The 14,794-nt window shown below is 37.2% G+C and overlaps 1 protein-coding gene across 7 annotated transcripts in view; it reads left to right on the forward strand.

Moving 5' to 3' along the window:
- Nucleotides 1-14,794, forward strand: part of brip1 (BRCA1 interacting helicase 1) — an 81,521-nt gene that overhangs the window by 38,453 nt on the left and 28,274 nt on the right. For 5 of the 7 annotated variants that reach the window (XM_077208281.1, XM_077208279.1, XM_077208283.1 and 2 more), the window contains one exon: nt 14,192-14,402. The exons of 1 other annotated variant lie outside the window; for it this stretch is intronic. The gene's annotated coding sequence lies outside the window, so the exon portion shown is untranslated. Of the gene's footprint in view, nt 1-5,853; nt 5,942-14,191; nt 14,403-14,794 lie in introns of those variants that run through there. One more of the 7 variants, XR_013195944.1, reaches the window with a different exon arrangement.

The raw sequence follows: 14,794 nt of genomic DNA on the forward strand, positions 1-14,794 counted from the left end.
AATTAGGTTCTACGTTAGCATTATTAATGCAGTAATTAATGTGATATAACAATGAACAGTATTTTTACATCATTTACTAATCCTGGTTAATTTTAATTTGAATACATGAATATATTTTTAACATTTCAAGGGGTTTAAATATACATTATGTATTATTAACAAAGAACACTAATTTATTTATAAATTAACCTTAAACTAGATTAATAAATGCTTTAAAAAATGTTAGGTCATCATACCGGATGAATTAAGTGTAATGTAATAATATTAATTGCATTGCCAGAGTCTCTCCCTATGATGTCCCAATATAAGGCATAAGTAATAAGTTTAATTAATTTACATGACTTTTCCACAGGGTTTTTATTTTGATATGCAATATGCCTGAGCACCATAACTAAGTAAACAGTAAGCATGTTCTTAACAAGTCGATAGCGATTTCATTCAGAGAAACCAATCAATCGTCTACTGTTAAATCCAGCTGCCAGCTCCCAGAATGATGGATGCTACATCTGTTTGTAAAGGTTTGTGTGAAAAAAAAAAATCTCCTGGCTGTGAGAGAATGCCCGGCGGCTCCTCTTTTAGAGCTTGCAAATGAGTGAAGGAAACCTAAGTGAAAATTGAATGCTTTAGAAGTGCGTATGCGCGCCTGTTAGCGCATTTGTGTGCCTCGCTAGAATGTAGGTGGTCTGTGGTTGTGTAAATATTGGAAGCTCTGAGACACAGTGTGTCAAAACACGCAAGGTTTCAAGTGCCACGCTAATGAATGGGGGCCACATGTGGAGTGCCACGGCGGTTTGTTTAAGCAAATGAACTCTGCTGACAGACATCTGCCCTAATGTGCAGGCAGAGACAGCTCTGATGCAGGATTTATACACAGACACATACTAGGGCGCACCCTTCCCCTTCGTGCCTCTGTCTAAAGGCGACTTCAGAGGACTTTAAAAGTGGCAGCCGAACAGCAGAGGCACTCCGTGTGTTGAAAGACGGACTGTGTAAGAGACAGGGGTGGGTGAATTATGCATGCACACTTTCACAACACTCAACACATGCCCTGACTCATCATTACACGGTGCATAAGCATCATGAGAAAGGCAACTGTTTATTTAGCCTCTTTTGAGCACTTTTATTCCTGTTGTCTTTAATCCAGCTCGGCACGACCCAAGATCGGTAGTGTTCATTTTCAAATGGATGAAACTGGTTTAAGGCCTTTCAGATAGGGGAGTCTAGCATGTGAACACAAGCCAACAGTGCTAAATGTCTTAAGGTTTTCAAAAGGATTCAGTACAACAAAGATGGAATGAGTTATGAAGAACTAATGAATTGTCATCGGAAGCGCGGCTGTGTAAAGAATGGCTTTCAGCAAGAATTCGAAGTGCTTTTTTGCTGAGTAGTTAGTTGACTTTTATCTTTGCAACTTAATTGAACCATGTCTTGTGACTTATTTTGTCTTCTTTCTATGCTTCTTTTTGCTGCAATAAATTTTGACATTATCTTTGCCTAAATAGCTGGTAACATTTTACAGTGAAGTTCAATTTGTTAGCATTGGTTAATTCATTAGATAACGTGCAGGTAACAATCCTTTTAAAGCATTTATTTATCTAGCTAATATTAAATTAATAAGTGTTTTGTTTTAAAGGATCAATACTGTATACTTTGCTTCAGTTAATAATTCAAAAGTTTAATTTGTTAACTTTAGTTAATTCATTGTATAACAGACAATTTGTTTAAGCATTTATTAATCTAGACTAATATTAAATAAATGTGTCTTTTGTGTGTGTTGGCATATAAGCCATTTCTTGTTTTCCATTGTTTACATTATTACTGTTTGATGTTAATTTATACAAAATTAAATGTTAAAAATGTATTGTGTAGATTAACATTAAACAATGAATAAAAGCTTTATAAGTTGTGTTTATCGTTGGTTGATGCTTAATGCATTAACTAATGTCACCTGTAATGTAACTAATGTAACCTTATTATGAAGTGTTATAGAAGTTGTTAGCAAGTTACATTTCCTCTCAGTAAAATCGAAGTTGACCAGAAACAGGTGTGACCTCCAAAGTCAAAAAGATAAAATACCATCACTTTCAATTCAATGTCTTCCGGCTTATACCTGGAATCACACCCAAAAAAACAAGATGGTGTCAGAACAGCCCCAAGCTAGAATCTTGGCAACAACAAAAGAGGTGATACCTTAGAAACTGAAAACAAGTCAATGTTGTCATTTTCCAAAAGGATGAAAGACACTTATGCGGTGAAAGGATCCATGCTCAGAAGTTTGTGTGCTTTAGCAAGCGAGGGATTACTTATGTAAAATAACAAGGGGAGGTGTCGGCACAGGTGCCTCTCGCTGTTGAGAAGCTCCACTGGCCGAGGTCCAGACACACTCACGCATCTGCAGCTCCCCTCCCTTCCTCTGCGTGTCAGAGCACAAAGCCCATGGGCTTTCTGACAATGAGAGCATCGCTGTCACACCAGGAGAACACCTCGAAAGCAAACACAGTCATAGCTGGCCACAAAAGCGACCAGGGAGCACTGTACTTTTATGCCCCTGAGTGCCTTGTTAGGGGCACAATGACTTGCAGACCTGGACAGCAGGTGTTACATTAAAGAGCTGCTCTGATCTATTGTGGCCGCCTATTCTCACTAGGACCTGTGTTTGCTTTCTCTTTGACTTTGCAATCACACCCAACAAAGCATTGTTTTTGAGAGCACAGGAAAGTGCAGTGATAAGCTTTGTTATCAATTATGTTTAAAGAGATTGAGGTGCTCTCATACTCGGCATCTCCCTCTTTTTTTGTTTGCTGAAAACCAAACCACTCAGTTTCTGTTTGTCAATTTTTAATAAGCGTGTTTGAAAGACATTTCAACTGTCAGATTTGCACACCTACAATATATTTTTATATTTACAATTATATTGTAATGTGCATAAATGTATATACACTACCGTTCAAAACTTATTTTATGTTGACCACGGCTGAATCTATTAACCATAATTAAGAATACAGTAAAAACGGAATAATTGTGAAATATTGTGTGTGTGTGTGTGTGTGTGTGTGTGTGTGTGTGTGTGTGTGTGTGTGTGTGTGTGTGTGTGTGTGTGTATATATATATGTATATATATATATGTATATGTATATATATATATATATATATATATATGTATATGTTATAAAAGTACTCAGCCTTGGTGAGCAGAAGAGACTTTCAAAAAACAAAAATTCTTACTGATCTAAAACGTCTGAGATATATATAGATATATATATAGATATAGATATATATAGATATAGATATATATAGATATATAATTAAATGTATATACAATAAATATAATAAATACATATTTAAAATTAAATATATTTTTTTTTAAAAAGCAACCTTGTGTATGTGGATGTTTCAAAAAAATTAGAATTTCAATATTTATTTACTTTTAAAACTACTTTTTAAATATTTTAAATCTATATTTATAAGTATTATGTATATTTCATATGGAGAGTATATATGAGTTTTTTTTAATGACCTGTTTATCTATTAGGACACTCAATCATTCATTCATTGAAGGCCAGTAGATGGCAGTATGCTCCACAGCACTGCTGATTTGCCAGCATAGTCTGGTTTATGTGAATAGATTTACAATATCCTTACCCTGCCCTTCATAGTCACTTGAGACAGTTGAAGACATCTTTAACTGAAGCGGGGTTTTAACCATGTCACAACAAAGATGCACAACTGTCTCTGTTTGACACAAATATGTGCAAATAAGGTTTTGCACAACTGCCATTTATTGCCTCCTTTTCTGCTCAATCATCTCAAACATGGTCATCGATTTAAGATGTGATGTCAACCATATACCCCTGAACCTTTGAACTCCTCATAGCAGCTCACTGGCTCTGTGCTGCTGGTATGTTATGACCAGCAGGACATCTTTGCTGTGTACAGCCTCAGAGGCTTGGACTGGCTGAAGAACTTAGCTCTCTTAAAGCCCCGAGAAGGGTTGTGTGACAACAATTCTGTCAAGGGACAAGAACAAGGGACTGCTATTAGAAAAGAGAACATGTTGATAATTGCCATGTCCTGCAGCACTGCTGAGCTGTATGTATTTGTGAAGGCCGTTTGCAGAATTAGGAATGAGTCGGAGGCGTTAAAGCTTGGGATAATGAGAAGGCAAACAGGATTATTGACAGAGACAAAGGGAGCTTTAGAGGTGTCTCCACTAGCTGTGTGAATATAGTACACATTCCCAGTGCACTGGGAGGAGGTACGTAAGATTAACACAGATATGGTTGAAGCTGTTAACCCTGTCGTGTTCGGACGGATGCTTATAGAGCTACATCACTATCTTCGTCGAGTCATATGACCCAGATGTAACCATTCCGCTCATTTTTAGGGTGATTTATTTGAATGTGCCATCATTGTCTGTTAATTGGCGTTCATTCGTGACCCACTTTTTGCCCGTGAGGCCTCAGCTCCCCTGTTGTGCATCTCCAGTCATGTGTCCAATTGTGCAGTGGAGGAGGGAGGAGGGCCGGTGCATCCCTGAGTTTGCCGATTGGATCGTTGCGCCATCTCTAATTACCCTCCTCTTTGGGAACGCAAAGGTGTCTCCAACGTGCTCACTTCAACCCGTCATTCTTTTCCGCATCAGTAAATGTCTTCTCACCCCATTATTTTACATCTCATTTGATTGCAGACAGGGGGTGCTGTTCACTAACACTTCTGCACACATCTTTATATTTATTCAAATAGATAAACTTTCCTCCTTTACGATTTGGGAGAGCCGTGCGAAGATTTACTTATCTCTAAGTGGATGATATTTAAGCTTGCCTATTTTCTTCACAAATGGTGCAAGCACATCTGCTTCTGAGTCTCATCTGATAGAGTACCGGCTGTTCAAACTTCTGGAAGCCTCCACCAATCAGCAATGCAAACACAAGCAAATATCTCTCTTTTGTACCAGGCAAATCATTTGTCTGTCCTAGCAGTTTTCACCAAAAATGCTTTGTGTACCAAAGCAAGCTATTGTGGTCTGGCGTACTTGGGAGGATTTTGGAGTTTTAAAGTGTGTAAGGGAAGATTATGAGCACACATTGCTGACCCCCCAAAACTAATTGAGTGTCTAAAGCGACAGGGTTTCCCAGGGGGGCTTGACTTGTTGTTTTATAAGTGTTAGCTAACATCATCTTGACAGCACAAAGAGATCCTTCAGTGCCCATGTCTAGACCAGCACAACTTCTTAGGCCCAAATTCATCTCCCGGTATTTTAATCCTGATTACTATTGCAGAAAATACAAGTTTTAATACACACACACACACACACACACACACACACAAAATTATATTAAAACCAATAATTTTCTTACTTTTCTTAAATCATTAACAGTATTACAATGATGATTATTTTATATAATATATATTTAAAATATATGATTTGTTATGTTCAGGTTTTTTTTAGTTTAAATGTAACTAGATTTTTTAGTGTATTAAACTTATATTTTAATTTATGTACAAGTATACATAATTGATTTAATAAATTATAATCTGATTTGATTAGGGAATGTCCTTTTCTCACCATAAATTTTAAGGTGACTTGCAATTAAAAAACATATTTTACTTATACAGAAAAACATTCATTTAACAGTTACTATCTGTAAAAGTACTTGTATTTTTCTGTGATGTATTAAAGATTATATTGTAATTACATTAAAATTACATACAATGTTAAAATATTGACAATAACATTTTTCACTGCATGGTAATATTTTAGCTTTACTTAGTTAACCAATTATTCAGTTTTTTTTTTTTACTGTAGCACTTTTGCTATCTTTTTTCTTTGAAATTTACAATAATTTTTTACAGTATGTTCTGGAGGAATAAAATCGAGCCTCAACATCCCAGTATGTTGATTAGTGACAGTAGAGGTGAGATCAGGAGCAGCGTTCACACGGTAAGGCATGTTTGCTCGTCTTTGATTTTCAACAGCAAACAGTTATTGTTTTTCTGATGACAAAGGAATAAAAATGATTTTGAGTCACCCAATTCCATGTCATGGATGTCTCCTCCTCTGCTACGCTCTGCACAATAGCCTGTAGCTTCATAGCTCCACTTAATCTTGCTCATGAGCAAAAATTTAATTGCTGGCAGTCAATATTTACCTGACTAACTGTTGAGCCACTTTAAAACGCAAATTTTAGAGTGATGTTTTATATTAGCAATCAGGTTGCTGATGGCAGTGAGGGTGTTACTGCTGAAGAACAGTGAAAGCCCAAGGATTCTCCTTCTCACACATGCTGTCACTTGAACAAAAGAGTTGTGTGCTCTCTCACTCTTATGCTCACAGCGTATAAACAAACACACAGCACAAAGACCAATAGGGGCAGAAGCTATGAAAGTAATCCAAAGAGCAAACAAGGGTGGGGAGCAGGGAGACGTGAGCCTAGCTGTGAGTTTTGGGAGAGGCTAGAAGTGTATGTTCCTACAGGCTTCACCAAGCCTATCTAGTCAGATTCTTTTAATGCTTCACCAAAAGAGTGTTTTACAGGTCAACATTTGATTGATTGATTTAGATTAACACCATTAATAAACAGTTAATTTTGTGTCAATATTTCCTTCTCGATATTAAGCACAAGATAAATATGAATAAGTGATTAATCGCAGAGACTGCCACCTGTCACAAACAATACTATTAATACTTTTTTCTCACGAAGAGGGACTAAGAGTGTTTATATCATCTTAATGTCATTCATCCATTTTCAACAGCTTACATGATGCTTTCATTTCTAAATGATTGTTTTTACAGGAATATTTCTGGTTCGTATACGTGTACTCGTATTTTGGTAATAACTGTTCTCCATGCACTTGTTCTCAAGGTAAAAGCTTCAACAAGGTAAAACTGACCACGGATGGATTTATTATTTATAGATTTGTGTGTGCTTTGAGTTCACAACATGCTTTTTCAATCATCTTTGTGCACGAACAGATTGTTTGCCATGCATGTTTAGGACACTCACGGGATATCAACTAAGCCTGCACTTTAGACACTCTGTGCTAGTTCACTCTTGTGACACAAGGATGTTTGCTGGTTCAATCCGGATGAGAATGAAGAATTGAAAGAGACAAGCTGTTGCGTCAGTTGGGGGATAGATCAACTTACCCGATTGGTTCATGCCCTTTAGATCATTTATAAACGAATCACACTGACCTGGAGAACATGACCTAAAAGAGCAAGTGATGCATTTTTGTGCTTGTTTTCACACCTTTGCACTGCAGCTTTAAATATAAGAATGATTTTTTAGTGTTTCGAGCTATTATGTTTTACTTGATAAATAAGCTCAGATGTCTTTTCGTATCAGCAATGTTCACTTGTCTGTCATGGGGATGTTGTTCATGGTGGTTTGATTATTAAACTGCTGTATACGACTTTCCTTCAATGACCTCTACGTTTTAGTAAGCCTACCTTGATTCTTGTTTTGGCACTCAGCAATGTTAACTGGTTAATTCACCCAATGGTTTATGGACACAGCCGTGCCCATGCAAATAAGCAAAATGTGTCAACCAACCACTGTACATTCATAATGCTGTTTAAAGAGATGAGGAATACACTAACTAAGCAATATATGGACTGTGGTGTGGGCCATTGTGCCATGATTTGACATTTTGTAACCAGTGATGGTGAGTTGATTATGTTGTAATGCACCAAAGATCATTTTCTCAAATATTTTTAAGTCACCAGACCGCACCCCCATTCCGGTCTAATATAAACTTTTGATATTTTAAGGGTAACATTCTCAGTCGTTCTCGAATCTGTGTCAGAATCCAAACCGCGCTGTACCTGACTAGACATGTCTTGCATTGTTGGAATTTGTCTGGAAAATAAGATATAGACATGAGCCATAAACAAAGGTCAATAAGAATATGACCTCTTTGAACATCGGCCATGACCATGATGAGTGTGGATACAGCGTAACAATGTTTTCCATGTTAGTTGGGTTAGTAAAATGGAAACTGTGTCTAATTGAAGAGGAAAAACTTAGTCAGCATGTCTGCAAGAAGTAAAGATGTATCAAACTGCTGTGTTCAAACCAGCAGGAATTTACAAGAAAAGTTGAAAACAAAAGACCATGTGGGGAAAAAACAAGGAGAGTTATTATGCTCTATGCATTCCTTTTTACTTGCTGTCACTCTCACTCTGTAGTGTTTTTTGCTTGACCTGAGTGGGTCTCATTTCCTTTGTCCTAAGATTCTTTGTTAATTAATGGTGAAGAGGTTGTGTAATTGGATTTCTTTGTCATTTAGTTTAGATGATGCGTCTTATGCCATGTCAATGACGAAATGCACCGACACATTGAAGTTCAGTTTCACTTTCAGCAGTGTCATGGTTGATTTTGCTACTAAAGTAACAATCTTCTGTAGGGAGGAATGTGTTTTCAATCATTGTACTGCCTGTCAAAAGGTCAGATTTCTATGAGATATGGAAGCATGTTGTTGCAAATTTGATGACATATCAACCATTATGAAAAGCTTTTTGTTTTATCACTCTTAGTTGAGTTGAGGTGGTACCATACCTTACCATGTGCATATTTATACATACTATTTATTTTAGTTTTATTTCAAATACTTTATTTAAATATATAATTTGTTTTATTTTTATATTTTATATTATTTTTTCTTCATCCATTTTTTTAAATCTTTTAATTTTAAATATAGAACAGCTTGGTTTTTAAATAAACTGAATCATTTATATATAACTTGTATTAACAGTCCAACATTCCCTCCACATTTTCATTTAGAATAACGTGCTGTCTTAGAAATCTCTAATTATTGATTAGCCACAACATGATTGCTTTTTGTTGTTGTTTTAGCTAGTTACCTTATCCTACTGCCCCAGTACAAATATCTTTTGAATTTTTGTCCTTATAAAAATATATTTTTTTTTTGTTTGTTTTTAACATGGCTTTGAACATCCAGAACATCTAAGAGAAGCTGCAGAAACAGAATCCAGACTGTCTTTTTGTGTTTGTTACAAAGTAATCAGCTTTGCTGTCTTGGGTGGCAGACAGTTATCTGTGCCATCAGAGAACAGTCTGCAAACTGGCATCTCATTCTCAGTGCCGATTCCACTGCCTGCAGAATCGTTACCTTTTCATACAGCCATCTGATGTTTTACACTTCTTCTTCAGATATACTGTATTTTGAGAAACTACTTTAGCAATAAAAAAGTTTGACTTCCCTGTCTGGGATTTTATATTGTGATTACTATATTACTGTATACTAAGCAGCTGCCTGGAAATAGAGGTCTTCATGAATTGGGGAAAAGCTTCCATCAGGAAGTATTTGAGACCACTTATAACAAACCATGTTGTTTCAGACACTAAATTTTCATAATTCGCTTCATAACAAATGATATCTACCCAACATGTTAAGTTCTTCTTGTGTGTGGGTGTTTTTCTTTAAGTCAGCGAGGATTTTTCCCTTATACTATAATTATGCTCATTGAAGTACAGGGTTTTATGAGACGTGTGGGCAACTGCAGCAGTTAAGTCATTTAAGAAATAAATAATTAACTGAATAGCACTTGATATAAACATGTCTGTGACAGAAACAACATTTTTCTGGTCTCCTAGGCCTTTTCAAACTTATTTAGAGTGGACTTACCCCTTTCAGCTTTGTTTGCGTAACCCTTCTACTTATATACAACCACCCACAGTACTGAAGTTGAGGCCTATTGAGCCATATAGGTGCATTAGAAAGATAATGCGTGCACTGGCACTGATCATGACAACGACAGCATGACCTGACACTAATCTTGTGACCTTTCATGCGTTCTTCGCATACCCAACATTCCTCCAGTGTTTCAGTGGTGTCCAAGCATGACAGGTAAAAGGTGCATCACCCTTCATTCCGAGTCTGAATGCAGACGTCTCTGTGAATTGCCACTTTATCTGTTTTGCTTGGCTGCTCGTCAAAGGTAGAAACATTGATGCAGCTGTAATATAGTGTACTTCCCTTCCCTTATCCTCTGAATGTTACCTGTATTTGTAATCTTTACCTCTGTAAGGGAGTCAAAACTAAATTGAGGGCATGAAAGGTCACCTTTCACAAGCCTTAGCACAAAAGCCCAGCTGAGATTCAGGTTTTATGTTGAACATCAATGTCTATGAATGCTCAGAAACCACTGGCTTTGAGAAATAAGTTGATATTGGGTAAATATTACTGCTTTAACTTTACTTTATTAGCTTCACTTCCATTCGTTTTTATGATATAGAGAAAATAATGTTTCCTGTGATCTTTAGAGCATGTCATGTTCCTGTATAGCCACTCTACAGACCCACTTTTTAGTTCATCTTGTCAGCATGAAGCAGTAAACACCTGTTCTGACCAAGTTGCCATATCAGCTCAGAACAGATTTTCGTAAGCCAGCAAGGATGAGCTTCAAATCACCTGTAAAGACTCTTTGAGCCTTAACTGAGGACCTTAATCCTTTAGTTTGCCTTCCATCTCGGGCTTAGGGCACTTACAGCGCCGCAAGTTGGCATCGGTTTTGGCTAGTGGCCCCTGGAAAGTCCATTTGTCCTTTGGCAAATTCAAATTTTGTTTGTGCTCAACTTACTCTTAATGTCAACAATTTTGTGCATTGAGACATCTACTCTCTATGTTGTTTTTTTGAAAGAATGTTAGAATGCAATTTTGTGCTAAAAAATGCTAATTTAGTGTATGTAATACAAGAACATTGCTTTTCCTTCCATAATGGTTTATCTGAATAATTTTGATTTGCACTTTACATCTACTTAGATTCCAGAACATAGTCCTTGGTCCTTTTATGAGTTCGATTTGGTGATAAAACTGATTGAGTATGGTAATATCCTGAACCTGTGAGTTTTCCAGTAAGCCCACAGGTGGACGTGGCAGATGACTCACAAATCCAATCTGCTTTAGTTTTATTTTTATTTGCCCATTGTATCTGGCTAATTAGCATTACAGGCTTTGCTTGGCAAAGCGTGTAAAATGACAAACATGGTTGTATTGTGCTCCTCCTTTAGCCAGGTAATCACTTTTCGATGGTCTTATCCCCTCTGCCTGCTCTGTCAGTCACTGGTGGCCTGATATTCCGTAAGCTGTATTTGTCAAACTAAACACTTGATCTGTGCGCAGGCATCAACCGGAGGTGAGGTCTCGGGAGGCAGAGAATCTCAATTGGGTTTTAAAGAGGACAAATTAATTAGCCTGAGACTTTGCAGTAGCTTTTTCCAGGCTAATCCCAAATCTTCCCTCACAGTGTATGAGATTGTCAGACTCTCCTGGGAACTACATTAAAGTGACAAAGATGATTCTGGAACACATTCCTCTGGTTCTGTCATTATTTACTCACCGTCATGTTGTTCCAAACCAATACAATGGAAGTCAGTGGGACAACATTGGATCCCACTGACTTTTAAGTGTATGACACAATTTTTATTTTTTATATTTTTTGTATTTCGGTTTGAACGACATGAGGGTGAGTAAATGATGATGGAATGTTCAATTTTGGGTTAAGTAAACTTAACATTACATTTGCACTGAAAATATTGTTCATTGCTTTGATTATTATGGAAAGCCAATAAGTTTTAAAGAATGTTAGCCACAGAAACGCGTATTACATTATGATTTTACAACCTCATTTCTCTAACACCTCCATGGTTCTGCAGTAACAGTGTTTAGCCAGTAGAGGGGATTGGCACTCTAGATGGTTGAAAATTGGCAGCCATTCTCCCCACCTTATACACAATACCTTGTCTATTTGAATAGACCTGTCCCTATTCATTAAAGCGAAGGACTAATCCACTCTAGACAGCCCCAGTTGAGTCTTTTCAGTCAAGTCTTGACTTCATTCATTTGTTATTTTGGTCAAATAAACTGAATATGTGCTGTAGTAACAGAACTGGTACAAGTGATGTAAGCATAAACAGTGCCTCAAGCTTAAACAAATTCGTTTTCCACTTCCTTAAATGACTAATGCCTTTAAAGGAGTGCTGATGTGGGAGTCAAAGACTTGTGGAAGGAAGGAATCCTCTGTTGTAAACTCAATCTCGTCACTACGATGCCATGTACTTGAGGAGCCCACCCCCCAAGACCAAATGCTACACCTTCTCCTCCAAAAAAACACTGCCTAATTGTTGTCATGTGACTGCAAAATTTGATCTCTTTCCTTTGACCTGTACAGTTGCTCTACTGCAGATAAAATACAGAGGTAAGCGGACTCGGTTACTTTAATCATTGATTGGTCACTTGATAGGTCATGTGTATTCTGCAAAAACCCTCTCGCTGGTTGGTTTATTCTGTGCAACACTTCCTTTTTCCCTCTTGTTCTACACTCTAGGATGCTGTGTTAAGATTGGGGGCTTGTGAAGGGGGCAGCCCTTGGCGTATTAACAACTGATTGGTTGTCTAGACCCAACAAAAACTCTGTTGAGAATAAAGAGGTGGAGTACTGAAGTGCACGAAAGCATATCACGCTTTCAAACGCTAATTTGCCATCCTTAACTCGCTCTTTCCTTTACAACACATAAACAGGCTTGCACGCTAAACCATTTGACAAATATGATGCAACAATGAGGTAATGTGAAGTCTATGCATATTCGGTCCTCAAATCCAACCCCAACAGTTTTTATGATCCTGTTTTCATCATATCCTGTTTTTTTTTGTTTTTTTGTTTTTTTATACGTTTGAATTTTAGTGAAGTATGTATTTGGATTCAGATCAACATTTTTCACTTTGTGAAACACTGTTATAATTGGTTAAACAGCCTTTTATAAAAATTAACACCAAATTTGAGCTTGTTTGTTGTCTGTGTTCTTCTGCCATCACGGCACACTATATATCAGGCTCACCGGCCTCCATTTAATCCGATGGATAAAAGATTAATCCATCCACCATTTCTTTAGAAAACTCTAATCCGCAGTATGTATATAATACAATTATTAATTTTTATTGGTCCTTTTATCCAAAGCCACTCAGTAATGTCGGACCCCAATTTTCTACAGTTGGGTTTATGTTTTATTGGAGTCGACCAGATGTACCTTTTGATCAATGGATGCCGCCTTGAGTTGGACCGCTGAATCTCACAATTTGGCCCTCCTCCTGAACCCCACCCCACCCAAGATCAGTCAACCCCCCTCCATTCCAATGCAGGAAGACCACAAACAACTCCAGCTTGAGGGATTATGATTTCGGTTTTATTCCAAAGTCACTGAAAGTGCAAAAAGCAACTTCACATTAGACTTGACAGCATTAATGCCTGCTGCAATGGGCAGGTTATGCACAAAAAGGGCTCCATGTGGTGCCCCTCCCATTTCAGTCGCCCCCTTTTTTCATGGCGAGTGATGGCGGGGCCCACTGAATGCAAAGCTGTCCGGTCGCCCCAGCGGATCTGGCCGCATGTGGATCGAATCAGAATTATCCACTAATTGACTATTTACTGGGCTCTAGAAAGGCCATAATGGACTTGATATTAAATCTTCTCAAAATATTTAAAGTGTGCTTCTGAGTGCTCCTTCGAAGAGCCGATTCCAACGTTTTACAAGGAGGAGTGACTTAAGCTGCTGGGTCAGAGAGTTGCCTTGCCAAGGCGGCTCTCAGACGGGATTTAGGGACGACAGTGGGAAGCTGCAAGTGGAGGGCAAGGGAGATCTCCTCCAATGAGTTCCAGATGCCCCTCAGTTCCAACTTAGATAGATAGTACAAGCTGGAGTATTCTCTGTGAGGCTTAAACACGGCTCTATTTTAATGGAGATAGACGGCTTTATATGTGGAAAGTTAAATCGCATGAATCTTATAGGTTCAGTTTGTCTTTTTATGTGCTACCAAAGATTGGTTTAAAAAAAAAAAAGGCCAGCCAAGTTTTGATCAGATGACAATGAGGGTTCTTTTTAAGTGATCCTAGATTTATCAGATGGGATTTGGTCAGGGAGAGTGTTTCAGTTTTTAAAAGCATATTAAAATACCAAACAACACTTCCTGTTCTTCAACCCAGTCAAAAACAGAACCGCACACCATTGAAGTTATGTATAATATAATTTACTTCATGCTCATGTGTCCCATTGTATACTAGTGGCACTTTATGGGATCCATTCTTGGACTATGTATCACTCATGTAAATCAAAATGTTTTTGGAGCATTTCAAAGACCCAGAATCATGTTCTCATTTCCTCCCTTGCCTTAGATCTGCTTGGTTTCCATCAGCAGTTGAGTTCTTCTCTACAATCAATACCCTGGGACCCATTCAGAAGAATCAACTACATTTCCCATTTGTCTTTTAATATCCCTTTTATTTTTAGCACAAGAAAGTAATATTTTGTATGACTGTTTTCCCTTTTGTTCTAATTTTTTTTTACTTGTTTCTAGTTAAATAAAGAAAATCACATCATCTACCACCTCTGTTTATCAATGAATCATAGATGAAAACATAGTTTAGCAAACACTCTTATCCAATGTGACTAAAGTAGTCCTTAAGTTTTTATATGTGAAAACATTATAGCGTATATGGTGTACATTCAGTGTAGCATAAATATTATAGCATATTTCTTGATGCATCGTTATAAAAAAAGATTTGACCTAAACAAAATTCAGCGATAATTTATCTATGAATTTTTATTTTATTATTAATATTGTTATGGCTGATAACTGATATATTAAAACGAACATTATTTTGTAATTAATCTGTTCCAAAAAAAAAATCCTTTGATATAAGAATTATTTTAGACTGGTTATGAGTAACAGCTTGACAACAAGGCAAACCCCTTAATAACACAACCAAAAATTAACC

This window comes from Siphateles boraxobius, unplaced genomic scaffold (genome assembly GCF_051911475.1).
Source record: "Siphateles boraxobius isolate OS27281-9 unplaced genomic scaffold, OSU_SipBor_1 6, whole genome shotgun sequence".
NCBI classification, from domain to species: domain Eukaryota; kingdom Metazoa; phylum Chordata; class Actinopteri; order Cypriniformes; family Leuciscidae; genus Siphateles; species Siphateles boraxobius.